The 16,131-nt window shown below is 37.4% G+C and overlaps 1 protein-coding gene across 10 annotated transcripts in view; it reads right to left on the bottom strand.

Annotated features, from left to right (window-relative positions):
• Window positions 1-16,131, bottom strand: part of IMMP1L (inner mitochondrial membrane peptidase subunit 1) — a 96,536-nt gene that overhangs the window by 67,497 nt on the left and 12,908 nt on the right. For 9 of the 10 annotated variants that reach the window (XM_064288335.1, XM_064288333.1, XM_064288332.1 and 6 more), the window contains one exon: window positions 8,746-8,857. The exons of the other annotated variant lie outside the window; for it this stretch is intronic. The gene's annotated coding sequence lies outside the window, so the exon portion shown is untranslated. The remainder of the gene's footprint in view (window positions 1-8,745; window positions 8,858-16,131) is intronic. 10 annotated transcript variants of the gene reach the window in all.

Here is a 16,131-nt window from a genome sequence, read left to right as displayed (position 1 = left end):
GTTATTAAATTAGGTAATAACAGCGTTCACGATTGACAAATGAAGGCTTCTGAAATTTGAAGGCAAGGGGGTACATGACAGTACCTTATACTGTCTCGTGTGCTACTTAGTTTCCTAAACAAGGGTAAATTTTCAATCCTAAGACTGCTAGAAGTTCTGTTTTCATAGCAGCAATAGTTACTCTTGACAACAAGACCAACTATCTCTGAAAATATGGCACAATAGATTGTGGGAAAGGTGATAATAGGCTCAATGGCTTATGCTCCTCCGTATAAGAGTTCAGAAACTTACCTCAGCTATGGAATTGAAAATTTGATTATTCAACAGGTATTCTAAAAGCCCTCAGCATATATATACATATATCTATATTGTACTATAGGGTTGCTATGAGTCGGAATCGACTCGACAGCACTGGGTTTTTTGGTTTGTTTTTTATATGTGTATATATACACACATATTTCTTATAACAACAATTTTGATCACCTTTGCAATTCTGTGTATTTGTGTAATTTATTACTTAATATCAATTATCAGGAAACCCTGGTGGGGTAGTGGTTAAGAGCTATGGCTGCTAACCAAGAGGTCGGCAGTTCGAATCCACCAGGCACTCCCTGGAAACCCTATGGTGCAGTTCTACTCTGCCTACTCATAGGGTCGCTATAAGTCAGTATTGACTCGACGGCAATGGGTTTTTATCAATTATCATGCATATTAAATAAAACTTCATGACAATCTGTTAATAAGCTAAACTACACCTATTCCTTACCAACTATCTCATTATCTGACATTTCACATTTATGACTAATTTTGTATATTAATGACTGTTATAGACTGAATTGTGTCCCCTAAAAATGTGTGTCAACTTGGCTAGGCCATGATTCCCAGTATTGTGTGATTATCCACCATTTTGTCATCTGATGTAATTTTCCTATGTGCTGTAAATCCTAACTCTATGATGTTAATAAGGTGGGATTATCAGCAGTTACGTTAATGAGGCAGGACTCAATCTACAGATTAGGTTGTGTCTTAAGTCAGTCTCTTTTGAGATATAAAAGAGAGCAGAGAGACACAGAGGACGGAGGACCACATACCATTAAGAAGCCAGCGACAGAAGCAGAGTGCGTCTTTTGGATCCAGGCTTCCTGCACTGAGAAACACCCAGGCCAGGGGGAAGATTAATGACAGAGATCTTCCCCCAGAACCAACAGAGAAAGAAAGCCTTCCCCCAGAGCTGTCACCTTGAATTTGGACTTCTAGCCTCCTAGACTGCGAGAGAGTAAATTTCCCTTTGTTAAAGCCATTGACTTGTGGTATTTCTGTTACAGCAGCACTAGATATCTAAGACAAAACTGGGTACCAAGAGAGTAGGCGCTGTTCACCTAAAATGTGGATATAGTTTTGAAACTATGAATGGGTAGAGGCTCGATGAGTTTCAAAGTGCCTAAAAGTAAAAGTACATTGCCTTGAAGAGACTGCTGGTGTAATTATGGACATCAGACAATTCTGGTGAGCATTCAGTAAAAAAAAAAAAAAATTTCTCTTTTACTCAGAAGGAAATTCAAAGAGCTGTTACACTGGTGATGGCACAGATGGTGAGAAGCAGAAGAGCCAGAAGACCAGCACAAGATGGCACTGGAGCCGACCCATGGAGCTAGAGAGCTGAGTGCCTTTGCACAGGAAGCTTCTTGGTGGAGTGGGGTGCCTCTGGACATTTATCGGTAGAGCTAGCCTTGTCGACCCACAGAGCAAGAGAGCTGAGTGCCTTCTAGCTGAAGTTTACTGGTGGAATGTCACTTATTGGTGGAGCTACAGAGCTTTGGAACACTTGTCCCAGCAGGGCAGCGAAGCCCGAGGGGTAGAGAGGCCAAGGAACCAAGAAGCAGAAGCTGAAGAGACAAGGAACACAGGAAACAGAGATTCCTCAGTCTCATAGGGTAGAGCCATGGCCTCTGGGGTCTCAAAGGGTAGAGTATACACTCAGACAGACTAGGAGAATGAGGCCAAAGGGGCAAAGCTGCCTTTCCAGTGTGCCTGAAAGGTGGAGCTGAAGCCTAGAGCTGAGGGGCCCCCACTACAATTTGGAAAGTTTGGCTAACACTCAGAGGAGGAAGGGCAGGGCCATTGTGTAAGTGGTCTCAAAAGAACACACGATTATTTTCAAGACTTAAGGGTTTATGTAATGTGTTCTGTTTTACTTGCTTGGTGCCTGGTATCCCTTCTTTCCCTCCATTTTCTCCCATTTGTAATGGAAATGTCTAGCTTGTGCCTATTCTATCACTGTATTTTGGAAGCAGATTAACTTGTATTCTAGATTTCAAAGATGAAGAGGAATTTTTGGATTTTGGACTTGGAGTTGATATAAGACTTTTGCTATGATATGACGGGGTGAATATGTTTTACATGTGGCAAGGACATAAATTTTTGGGGACCAAAGGGTGGAATGCTATGGATTGAATTGTGTCCCCTAAAAATGTATGTCAGCTTGGCTAATCCATGATTTCCAGTATTGTGTGATTATCCACCATTTTGTCATCTGATGTGATTTTCCTATATGTTGTAAATCTTAACTGTATGATGTTAATAAGGTGGGATTAGCAGCAATTATGTTAATGTGGCAGGACTCAATCTACAAGATTAGGTCACGTTTTGAGTCAATCTCTTTTGAGATAAAAAAGAGAGAAGCAAGCCAAGAGACATGGGGGACCTCATACCACAAAGAAAGTAGCACCAGGAGCAGGGCGTGCTGAAAAGCAACCAGACCAGCGGAAGATTAATGAAAGGGACCTCTGTCCCAGAACCGACAGAGAGAGAAAGCCTTCCCCTAAAGTTGGCACCCTGAATTTGGACTTCTAGCCTCCTAGACTGTGAGAGAATAAAATCTTTGTTAAAGGCATTCACTTGTGGTATTTCTGCCATAGCAGAACCAAATAACTAAGACAATGATGTATATCTGGCAGTAACAAATGCTGATGTGTGAGATGAGAGTAACACTATGATGTTTATGATTATGTGTCAACTTGGCTGGGCCTTGATTCCTGGTGGTTTAGGAACGTAATGATATAATTTGATAGTTGTGTAATGATGTTATCATTCTCCATTTTGTGACCTGATATGGTCATCCTTTATTTTTGCATAAAGCCAATTTTTGCATAACTACCTGGTCTTTGGAACCTAACCATGTCGGTAAGTGAGGAGTGGGTATATTCATTTCACATTATCTACCACTTAAATATCTTCCCTTATTTCTATCCTGGAATCAGCACATAATTTATAACACCTTTTTTGCATATTTAAAAGGCGCTTTAAAAATCTGGCTAAAAAAGATCATCTCAAGACTACAGAATTCATATATTCATTCATTCAACAAATATTTATTAAGTGCTTACCATCTGTTAGGCTTTGGGGATAAAGGAGCAAAACTGGCTAAATTTATAGTAAATATAAAAAAAAAAAAAAAAATTTTTTTTTTTTATAGGAGGCTCAACCCTTTCTTTCTCATCAGATTTACAAATAAGATAATTTTTAACTAGTAAAACACATCCACAGATTCAAACTTAAAAATAATCAAAAAGGTGTACAGTAAAAGGCCTTTCTCATCCACCCCATCTTCCTCCTGCTCCTACACAGGAAATTACTTTTCTTACTTTTTTGTGTACTCTACTAGATTTTCTTTATACAAATACAATGAAATATGAATATATATTTTCATCCCCCTCTCTCTTTTATACAAAAAGTAGTTAATTATACATTCTGTTTTAAATTTATTTTTCAAATAACAATGTGTTTTGGAAAACTTCCAAATCTGCACATGGAGAACATTCTCATTCTTTTCTACAGCTATAAACCCAAAATCAAACCCAGTGCTGTTGAGTCGATTCCGACTCATAGCGACCCTATAGGACAGAGCGGAACTGCCCCATACAGTTTCCAAGGAGTGCCTGGGGGATTTGAACTGCCAACCCCTTGGTTACCAGCTGTAGCACTTAACCCCTACGCCACCAGATTAATCCGTTCTACAGCTATAGATTACCGTAATGTACATAGACATGCTATAGTTCATTTAACCAGCACCCTACTGATAGACATTAGCAGTGTTTCCAATCTTACTGTTACAATTAATATCTACGAAAACTCTTGTACATATGGTATTTTTTGAGTGCATAAGTATACCAAAAAAGAAAGAAAAAAAAAAAAAAAACCCAAAGTAATAGCCATCTAGTCGATTCCGACTCCTAGTGACCGTATAGGACAGAGTAGAACTGCCCCAAAGGGTTTCCAAGGAGTAGCTGGTGAGTTCAAACTGCCAACCTTTTGGTTAGCAGCCAAACTCTTAACCACTGCACCACAAGGGCATAAATGCAGATGTAATAATTTCCCAGAATTAGTACTAAAACAAAAAGTAAATGCACTGGTCTTTTTCCTAGAAATTGCCAACTTATCTTCCATGGGTGTTGTGTCATTTTGTACTTTCACCACAAGACTATCTCAGATGTATCCTTCTGAAAAAAGCCATTCCTTTCTTTGGGACTCTAAAACATTTTCATCATAAGGTAATTCTCAAAGATGTTCCCACTGTAATAAACTACACAGAGCTCTTTATTTTCCCTGAAATGTATATGTAAAATTTATTGACTTATCAAGCTTAAAAGCAGATGAATTTTCAAATTAAAAAAAAACTGACAGAGGAAATCATCATATTGATGCCTAGACTGCTTGAATAACAATCGCCTTTTTTTCTTCCCAATATCCCCTGTGATCTAAAAACAAAAGTACTCTTTGCACCTGTTTTTTTTTTTTTAATTCACGTTCAATATTTTATAGTTGGGTAAGCAGTCAAAGGCATTTCACTTTTAAATGAATGTTTTCGTTAAATATTTAAATGTTTTCTTGAAATGAAATGTGTTAGCTCTTTAATATCTTCATTTAATAAGCTATAATTTCAAAGATGATCTAATCTTTATGACTGCCGTTTTCAACAGGCAGTGTCTACTATATTATACATTATTTTAATTTCAATGCCCAATTCTATTCTATCAAATGTTTAATAACTAGAATGCAACTCCTTAAGCCTCTTAGACTTCCTATTTGAAGGAATCTTCAAATATATCCAATTTCAATATGACTATACCTGTTTTGTATGGTAACATATAAAATGATAATTTTTATTCTTCAAATAAGGATACATCTATGTAAGGATACAATCTACGTTGCATTCCAGTTATTCAAAAATCGGTTGTAAAATAATCTCAATACCTGGAAAAACACAGTAGCTAGCCTAGTTGCTGACCCTGAAATAATTTTTAAAAAGCTACCTCACATTCTATGCCCTTAGTCAGTAAATGGGGCAGAACCATACTTAATCTCTCACCCATGCAATGTATAATGTAAGACAAATGCTTTAATTTTAGTATTAGAGTAAATAGGATACACCTACAGCAAAAGACAAGAATTAGCTAAGAAAGGGAAAACAAAACAAACAAAAATACACTTTACAAATAACACCCATGGCCTAAAAGCTTATCAGTCTATGACAATTAAGGAGAAAACAGTTCTACACAGCATAATTGTGCCTGAAGAAATCACTTTAATTCTGTCAAGTGATTGATGTTCACAGTAAGAACCCTGAGCCATCAAAAAACTGTTAATTTACACTGTTTATTCTGTTTAAGAAAACAGGTAGGCGAGCTTTGTAAAATAAATTTTGGCACATAAAAGGATAAGATTCAATTATCAAGAAAATTAACATGAAAATATGCCATTTGTCAACAATACTCCAATGAATGAGAAATTATTCAAAGTAAAATTTCTCACTCGAAATTGGAATATACTATGGCTGCCTTTTTTGTGATAAGGGGCTTTAAACATATCAGGGGCATTCCTGGGTTGTACAAATGGTTAAGCACTCGACTACTAGCCAAAAGGTTGGTGGTTTGAACCCACACAGAGGCCCTCAGAAGACAAGCTTGGCGATGTGCTTCTGAAAGATCACAGCCTTGAAACCTCTATGGAGCAGTTCTACTCTGCAGTTGACTTGAAGGCAACTAACAACAACAACAATAAATATTTTAGCCAACTCCCTACACTAAGCCAGTTCTTGGTTAGTAGCCAAAAGAATATCTGGTAATTTCTGAAAGTTATTTAGGCAAATTTCCACTTAAATGATTGGACATACTTTAGAAATGTCCTGATTTCACTTTTGTTTTCTTTTAAGTTGTGACTACCAAGTAGACAGGAGGCCTGATGGCGCAGTGGTTAAGAGCTACGGCTGCTAACCAAAGAGTTGGCAGTTCAAATCTACTAGACGCTCCTTAGAAACCCTATGCGCAGTGTTACTCTGCCCTATAGGGTTGCTGTGACTCAGAATCTACTGGACAGCAGCGGGTTGGTTTTTTTGGTTTAGCCAAGTGGACACCTTGGTTAGGTTTCTAGCTTCAACTCACTAAATGCCTTGTTCAAGTGGCACCATCTTACTACCCTCTTCTCAGATTCTTTATCAGTAAAGTGAGAGGGTTATAGAAAACATGACATATTAGTGAACAGAATGAGTTTGCTAACAAAATGAAACATAGCTACTACATCAGGTCCTTATTAAAAATTAAGTTGAAAGAATACTCAAAACATTCTATTAAGTTGGGGGTAATATGTTACACATTTTCTGAACTAATGGCTAAAGTTAGATATACCTAGACTATAATAATAACTGACAATTTACTACATTTTTTAAGACTTACAGCAAAAGAAATTATAGTCACTTTAGACTCTTGTCCATTATTTAATAATTGCTACTGAAAGAATATAACAAATTCCCCATGTAGTCATACAGCACTTAAAATACCAGTGTAATCCATTATCTTGAGACATTAAATTAGACAATCTGAACCAGAAAATAAACCACTGTCATCTGATATATAAAAAACACAGTATCTTAATCAGGGCATCTATAAAGGAAAATGTCCATAGCAATGTTGTTTAAAATAGCCAGACAGCAGAGACAACCCAAATGTCCACTAACAGTAGAATGGATAAAAAAATTCTGGAATATTCATTTGCAAAAATATTATATAATAACGAAAATAAATGAAATAAAACTGCATGCAATTTGATGCATGAATCTTAAACATAATGTTGAGTAATGGAAGAAAGAATATACACAATAGGATTCCATAAAGTTTAAAATCAGGCAAAAAGTAAACATATTGCTTGCGAATACATATACATGTGATAAAGTTATGTGAATAATTACCATAAAATTCAGAATACTAGTTACCTCTAAAGAAAAAGAAGATTACATCGTTGGGTTTATGGGCTACCAGCAGTGAACTATGGTTACATGGTTGTTTGCTTCATAACTATTTATCATACTATACATTTATATGTCTATATCATGTTACATTTTACAAAAGAAACATTTAAAATTATATTTTCTAAAACAATATAATATATCCTTATAGAGAAGGAAGAGAGAATTCCTCTTTTTTGCTAACAATGATTTTATTTTCTTGGCCTATATTTCTAATTTTTATAATAATATTTTAATAATAAATAAATTACTATGCTCAATTCTCCACAATCCTAAGTAAGAGTAGACTTCACAGGCATTCCCAATGGCTATAAAAATAGTAGTGGATCTTAAAGACTGTAAGATCCGTTATCCTGCTAGATCTTATGCTTAGTTGCTCAATGTTATTTGTGTAACTTTTCCTTCTTTTCAAGAAAATGTATACTTTTAGATAAAATTCCAAATTACATCCAGGTAATAATGTTATGCAGCCTGTGCTTAAGAAAAAAAAAAAAAGTGTAATATTTTTACTCAAAAGAGGAAGAAATATACTTTCAACATTCACACATGTTGAAACAATTTGGGGGGCACCTGTGTATGCACGGAGCCCTGGTGGCACAGTGGTTAAGGGCTACGGCCGCTAACCAAAAGGTCATAGGTTCAAATCCACCAGCCATTCCTTGGAAACCCTACGCGGCAGTTGTACTCTGTCCCACAGGGTCACTATGAGTTGGAATCGACTCAATGGCCATGGGGCTAGGTTTTATGGTTGGCTTGTGCATGCATACAATGTGAGGGTCTGTGATAAGTCTGTCACAGATACCACAGTTGAGTTCTAACCCAATGTCACTCTGTGAAAGTGTGGATCACTGTGTGTACTACAGAATATGATAGTTGAATTACAGAATATACAAAACAAAATCCATTTAAAGCCCACGTAACAGGGTGACTCATTCAAAATAGATACCACAATATCTAATTTAAATTATATTAGAGCTTTTTAGAAGAATTCATTTGAAAAGAAAAACTATAAGGAGCTGAAAGTATTACGAAAGAGATAATAAAAACTGACTTAATTAAAAAAACACATGCACACACAATTTAGGAAATCCTAAAACCATCCTCACTGTATGTTTGTTATAACCTTTAGGTGTCACTAAACAGGAGGCAGTGTATGAAATTTAGAAGCACTTTCTAAATTAGCACTTTCACCACACTCCCGGTACCAATGTGATGGCGATGGTATGGCCACCATGATGTAAACAGAGTTGCTTTTGTTGTATAGTGTTACCATTACAAATGGAGCTGAGGATACCCCTCCTTAGTGAGTCTACTCTTTGCCCATCTATTAAGTGCTAACTTTAGAAAATTACACTGTGTCCAGCAGGGAGCAGTATTACAACATTCATAACACTTGACTTGAACCTCAAACCAACAAGAAGAAAAAGGAAAAAAATCCCACTTACCATAGGTTTGTTCTACAATACTTTCAATTTCTAAGGTAGTTGCAAGACCTCCAGAAAAAACATCTAAAGCATGTCTCAAAGTGTATGTGGGAGATCCATGGTCTCAGGATTCCTAAAGCAGGAAATCAAAGTTGTATTACATGAAGTCTTCTCTCACTCATGCAGAGCTGAATTAGTACACAAAATGATTAAATGCCTCTTAGTTGCTAAGATACACCTTCCTCTTAGTGAGTAAATGGAATTTCAAATTCAGATATTGGATGACACTTTGGGTAAAATGATTTTTTTAAAACTCAGAATATTAAAGACCTTTATCCACCAGGGAATTTAAGTACAGGAGAAAATTAATTGGGAGAGTTCGTAGATTATAAGACACCCATCAACCTAGACAGAAATGTGGTCAATGAGTTAAAGAAGTAGTTGATAAGCCAATCACATACATTTCAAATACATCAAAATCTTGTACACAATTTGTAGGCAATATTGAAGATACAACTTAATTCACTTCTACAGGTTAGAATGAGTTTCTGAGGTTAATTATGAGGTTAAAAAGGCAGCAGAGAAGTAATTTATAATGCCAGTAAGACTGATTAGTCAGCTATTTAGTTAAAATGATGAACGTACATGATGTTGTTCCCCACGTGTCTGTCAGTTTGTAGTACCATGGGGACCTGCATGTTGCTGTGATGCTGGAAGCTATGCCACCGGTATTCAGATATCAGCAGGGTCACCCATGGAGGACATGCTTCAGGTGAGCTTCTAGACTAAGACAGACTGGGAAGAAGGACCCAGCAGTCTACTTCTGAAAACCATTAGCCAGTGAAAACCTTATGAATAGCAGCGTAACAGTGTCCGATATAGTGCTGGAAGATGAGCTCCCCAGGTTGGAAGGCACTCAAAAGATGACTGGGGAAGAGCTGCCTCCTCAAAGTAGAGTCGACCTTAATGATGTGGCCAGAGTAAAGCTTTTGGGACCTTCATTTGTTGATGTGGCACGACTCAAAATGAGAAGAAACAGCTGCAAACATCCATTAATAATCGGAACATGGAATGTACAAAGTACGAATCTAAGAAAATTGGAAATTGTCAAAAATGAAATGGAACACATAAACGTCAATATCCTAGGCATCAATGAGCTGAAATGGACTGGTATCGGCCATTTTGAGTCAGACAATCATATAGTCTACTATGCTGGGAATGACAACTTCAAGAGGAATGGTGTTACATTCATTGTCAAAAAGAACATTTCAAGATCTGTCCTGAAGTACAACGCTGTCAGTGATAGGATAAAATCCATATGCCTACAAGGAAGACCAGTTAATACGACTATTACTCAAATGTACACACCAATCACTAAGGTCAAAGATGACGAAATAAAAGATTTTTATCAGCTGTTGCAGTCTGAAATTGACTGAACGTGCCATCAAGATGCACTGATAATTACCAGTGACTGGAATGCAAAAGTTAGAAACAAAGAAGGATCAGTAGTTGGAAAATATGGCCTTGGTGATAGAAACAATGCTGGAGATCAAATGATAGAATTTTGCAAGACTAATGACTTCATTGCAAATACCTTCTTTCACCAACATAAACAGCGACTATACACATGGACCTCGCCAGATGCAACACACAGAAATCAAATTGACTACATCTGTGGAAAGAGATGATGGAAAAGCTCAGTATCATCAGTTAGGACAAAGCCAAGGGCCAACTGTGGAACAGAGCATCAACTGCTCATATGCAAGTTCAAGCTGAAACTGAAGAAAATCAGAGTAAGTCCACAAGAGCCAAAATATGACCTTGAGTATATTCCACCTGAATTTAAAGACCATCGGAAGAACAGATTTGAAGAATTGAACACTAGTGACCACAGACCAGAAGAGTTGTGGAAGGACATCACACATGAACAAAGCAAGAGGTTATTAAAAAGACAGGAAAGAAAGAAAAGACCAAGATGGATGTCAGAGGAGACTCTGAAACTTGCTCTCAGACATCGAGCAAAAGGAAGAATTGATGAAGTAAAAGAACTGAACAGAAGATTCAAAGGGCAGCTCGAGAAGACAAAGTAAAGTATTATAATGACATGTGCAAACAGCTGGAGTTGGAAAACCAAAAGGGAAGAACAGGCTCGGCATTTATCAAGCTGAAAGAATTGAAGAAAAAAATTCAAGCTTCAAGTTGCAATAGTGAAGGGTTCTATGGGGAAAATATTAAACAATGCAGGCAGCATCAAAAGAAGATGGAAGGAATACACAGAGTCATTATACCAAAAAGAATTAGTTGATATTCAACTATTTCAATAGGCAGTATATGATCAGGAACCAATGGTACTGAAGGAAAAAGTCCAAGCTGCTCTGAAGGCATTGGCGAAAAACAAGGCTCCAGGAATTGATGGAATGTCAACTGAGATATTTCAACAAACAGATGCAGCGCTGGAGGCGCTCACTCGTCTATGCCAAGAAATATGGAAGACAGCTTCCTGGCTAACTGACTGGAAGAGATCCATATTTATGCCTATTCCCAAGAAAGGTGATCCAACTAAATGTGGGAATTATATGACAATATCATTAATATCACAAGTAAGCAAAATTTTGCTGAAGATCATTCAAAAATGACTGCAGCAGTATATCGAGATGGAACTGCCAGAAATTCAGGCCAGTTTCAGAAGAGGGTGTGGAGCCAGGGATATCATTGCTGATGTCAGATGGATCCTTACTGAAAGCAGGGAATACCAGAAGGATGTTTACCTGTGTTTTATTGACTATGCAAAGGCATTCGACTGTGTGGATCATAACAAACTATGGATAACACTGCGAAGAATGGGAATTCCAGAACACTAAATTGTGCTCATGAGGAACCTTTACATAGATCAATAGGCAGTTGTTCGGACAGAACAAGGAGATACTGATTGGTTTAAAGTCAGGAAAGGTGTGCATCAGGCTTGTATTCTTTCACAATACCTATTCAATCTGTATGCTGAGCAAATAATACGAGAAGCTGGACTATATGAAGAACGGGGCATCACGATTAGAAGAAGACTCATTAACAACCTCCATTATGCAGATGACACAGGCTTGCTTGCTGAAAGTGAAAGGACTTGAAGCACTTACTAATGCAGATCGAAGACCACAGCCTTCAGTACGATTGCACCTCAACATAAAGAAAACAAAAATCCTCACAACTCGACCAATGAGCAACATCATGATTAACGGAGAAAAGGCTGAAGTTGTCACCGATTTCATTTTACTTGGATCCACAATCTACAGCCAATCTTCTTCACTTTCAGCGAGCAAGGTTGTGTCATCTGCATAATGGAGGTTGTTAATGAGTCTTCCTCCAATCCTGATGCCCCATTCTCCTTCATATAGTTAACTTCTCTGATTACGTGCTCAGCATACAGACTGACTAAGTATGGTGAAAGGATACAACCCTGACGCTCACCTTTCCTGACTTTAAATCATACAATATCCCCTTGTTCTGTTCACATGACTGCTTCTTGATTTATGTACGCGTTCCTCACAAGCACAATTAAGTGTTCTGGTATTCCCATTCTTTGCAATGTTATCCGTAATTTGTTATCATCCACACAGTTGAATGCCTTTGCATAGTGAATAAAACACAGGTAAACATCTTTCTGGTATTCCCTGCTTCCAGTCAGGATCCATCTGACATCAGCAATGATATCCCTCATTCCACACCCTCTTCTGAATCCGGCTTGAATTTCTGGCAGTTTCCTGTCAATGTACTTTGTAGCTGCTTTTGAACAATTTTCAGCAAAATTTTACTTGCGTGTGATATTAATGATGTTGTTCAATAATTTCTGCATTTTGTTGGGTCACTTCCCTTTGAAATAAGCATAAATATGAATCTCTTCATATTGGTCAGGTAGCTGTCTTCTAAATTTCTGGGCATAGATGAGTGAGCGCTTCCAGTGCTGCATCCATTTGTTTAAATGTCTCAACTGGTATTCCGTCAATTCCTGCAGCCTTGTTTTTTGGCCAGTGCCTTCTGTGCAGCTTGGACCTCTTCCTTCAGTACCATTGGTTCCTGATCATATGCTACCTCCTGAAATGTTGGAATGTCAACCAATCCTTTTTGATACAGTGACTCTGTGTATTCCTTCCATCTTCTTTTGATGATTCCGGCATTGTTTAATACTTTCCCCCACAGAATCCTTCAATATTGCAACTCGAGGTTTGGATTTTTTTTTTTTCATTTCTTTCAGCTTGAGAAATGCAAAGTGTGTTCTTCCCTTTTGGTTTTCCAACTCCACGTCTTGCGCATATCATTATTATACTTTACTTTGCCTTCTTGAGCCAGCCTTTAAAATCTTCTGTTCAGCTCTTTCACTTCATCATTTCTTCCTTTCGCTTTAGCAACTTTCAGAGTCTCTTCTGACATCCATTTTGGTCTTTTCTTTCTTTCTTGCCTTTTTAATGACCTTTTCCTTTCTTCATCTGTGCTGGCCTTGATGTTATTCCACAACTTGTCTGGTCTGCGGTCATTAGTGTTCAATGCATCAAATCTATTCTTGAGACAGTCACTAAATTAAGGTGGGATATATTTGAGGTCTTACTTTGGCTCTCATGGAATGACTCTAATTTCTCAGATTTCAACTTGAACTTGTATATGAGCAATTACTGGTCTGTTCCACAGTCAGCCCCTGGCCTTTTTCTGACTGATGATATCGCGCTTTTACATCATCTCTTTCCGCAGAAGCAATCAATTTGATTCCTGTATATTCCATCTGGCAAAGACCACGTGTATAGTTCCCATTTATGTTGTTGAAAAACGTACCTGCAATGAAGAAGTCGTTGATGTTGCAAAATTCTATCATGTAATCTCTAGCATTGTTTCTATCACCAAGGCCAAGTTACCAACTACTGATCCTTCTTCGTTTCCAATTTCCACATTCCAATCACCACTAATTATAAATGCATCCTAATTGCATGGTCGATCAATTTCAGACTGCAGAAGTTGGTAAAAATCTTCAATTTCTTCATCTTTGGCAGTGGTTAGTGCATAAATTTGAATAATGTCCACATTAACTGGTCTTCCTTGTAGGCATATGGATAGTGTCCTATCCCTGACAGCGTTGTATTTCAGGATAGATCTTGAAACATTCTTTTTGACGATGAACACAACACCATTTCTCTTCAAGTTATCATTACCAACATAGTAGGCCATATGATTCTCCGATTCAAAATGGCCAATACCAGTCCACTTCAGCTCACTAATACCTACGACGTTGATGTTTATGTGTTCCATTTCATTTCTGACGATTTTCATTTTTCCTAGATTCATGTTTCATACATTCCACATTCTGATTATTAATGGATGTCTGCAGCCATTTCTTCTCATTTTGAGTTGTGTCACATCAGCAAATGAAGGTCCCAAAAGCTTGACTCCATCCATGCCCCTAAGATCGACTCTACTTTGAGGAGGCAGCTCTTTCCCAGTCATCTTTTGAGTGCCTTCCAACCTGAGAGGTTCATCTTCCATCCCTATATCAGGCCACGTGCCACTGCTATTCATAAGATTTTCACTGGCTAATTCTTTTCAGAAGTAGACCACCAGATCCTTCTTCCTAATCTGTCTTAGTCTGGAAGCTCAGCTGAAACCTGTGCCATGGGTGACCCTGCTGGTATTTGAATACTGATGGCGTAGCTTCCCGCATCACAGTAACGTGCAAGCCCCCACAGTACAACAAACTGACAGACACGTCAGGGAAAAATATTTATAGCAAACATAAAAATGTAAAATATTCACTATTTGGCCTTTAATAGAAAAAGTTTACTAACAGTTGACCTAGAGCTGTGCTGTCCAATGTGGTAACAACTAAATCAAACCAAACCCATTGCTGACAAGTCTATTCCGACTCATAGCAACCCTATAAGACAGAGTAGAGCTGCTCCATAGGGTTTCCAAGGAGCAGCTGGTAGATTCAAACTGCTGACCTTTTGGTTGGCGGCTGTAGCTCTTAACCACTGTGCTACCACGGGTCCATTATGGTAATAACTAGCACATGTAACTGTTTAATTTTAACTCATTAAAACTAAATAAAATTTAAAAATTCAACTCCTCAGTTATATCAGCCATATTTCAGGCGTTCAATAGCCATAAGTGGTTAGTGGCTATTACACTGGACACTGTAGACAGAACATTTCCATCAATGCAGGAAGTTCTACTAAACAGTGCTCATCTGAGAATTACCATAACAGATTACTGGGTTTTCATATAAAGTAGTATTTTAAAAAATGCTAGCACAAAGACAAACATTTTGAAGAGAAGCAGGAAAGTCACACATTCCAAAAAAGACAAAAATTAGTGACATCAGAAAGGAAATAATAAATAAACCTACCCAAACACAAGAACCACACCCCCTACCCTTGAGTCTATTTTGTTCAACTCAAAGAGATACTATAAGACAGAGAAGAACTTCCCCCACAGGGTTTCCAAGGCTGTAAATCTTTACAGAAGCAGATTAACACATCTTTCTCCCTCAAAGCAACTGGTGAGTTCAAAGTGCCGACCTTTCGGTTAGCAGCCGAATGCTTAACCACTATGCCAACGATGCGCCATAATACACCTAAGACCTCATTATATGAAAATACCACTAAGTTTTTTTTTAATTCTTCAAAGTTAATCAGAGTGAAAAAAATTGAGAGAAAATTCAAAAGGCACATCATTATAAACGAGAAACTACTATAAATATGGAAGAGATTATAAAAGAATTCAATGTACAGAATGAAAGTAAGGCTATTAAATTCAAAAATAATTTTAAAAGTTTTTCCTTTGAAAACACAATTCAAAAACAGGTAAAACAATTATATAAAACAAGAGTTAAGAATAAAAAGGTTTTAAAAAATTTTGTTGTGGTAAAATACACGTAATAAATTTTCCATTTTAAACACTTTTAAGTGTACAATTCAGTGACATTAATTACATTCACTATGTTGTGCAAGTACCTGAGTCCTTGTTTTCAACTCTTTGGGATGTATTTCTGGAAGTAGAAGTGCTAGGTCACATAATAATTCTATATTTAACATTTTAGGAACAGCCAGTTTTCCAAAATGGTACACCATTTTCATTCCCACCAGCAGTGCACAAGGGTTCCAACTTTTCCACAACCTCACCAACACTTGTTACTTTCCCTTTATCTGATAATAACCATCCTAGTGAATGTGAAGCTTTGATTTGCATCCTTGTGGTTCTGATTTGCATTTCCCTAGTGAGTAATGGGAGTCCCTGGGTGGTACAAACAGTTAGTTAATGCATTCAGCTACTAACAAAAATGTTGTGGATTCAAGTCCACCCATAGGTGCCTCAGAAGAAAGGTCTGGTATACTACTTCCAAAAAATTAGCCACTGAAAACCCTTTGAAGG

Source organism: Loxodonta africana, chromosome 7 (assembly GCF_030014295.1).
Source record: "Loxodonta africana isolate mLoxAfr1 chromosome 7, mLoxAfr1.hap2, whole genome shotgun sequence".
Taxonomy (NCBI): domain Eukaryota; kingdom Metazoa; phylum Chordata; class Mammalia; order Proboscidea; family Elephantidae; genus Loxodonta; species Loxodonta africana.
The sequence above is the reverse complement of the archived record's forward strand: the minus strand, read 5'-3'. Positions and strand labels throughout refer to the sequence as shown.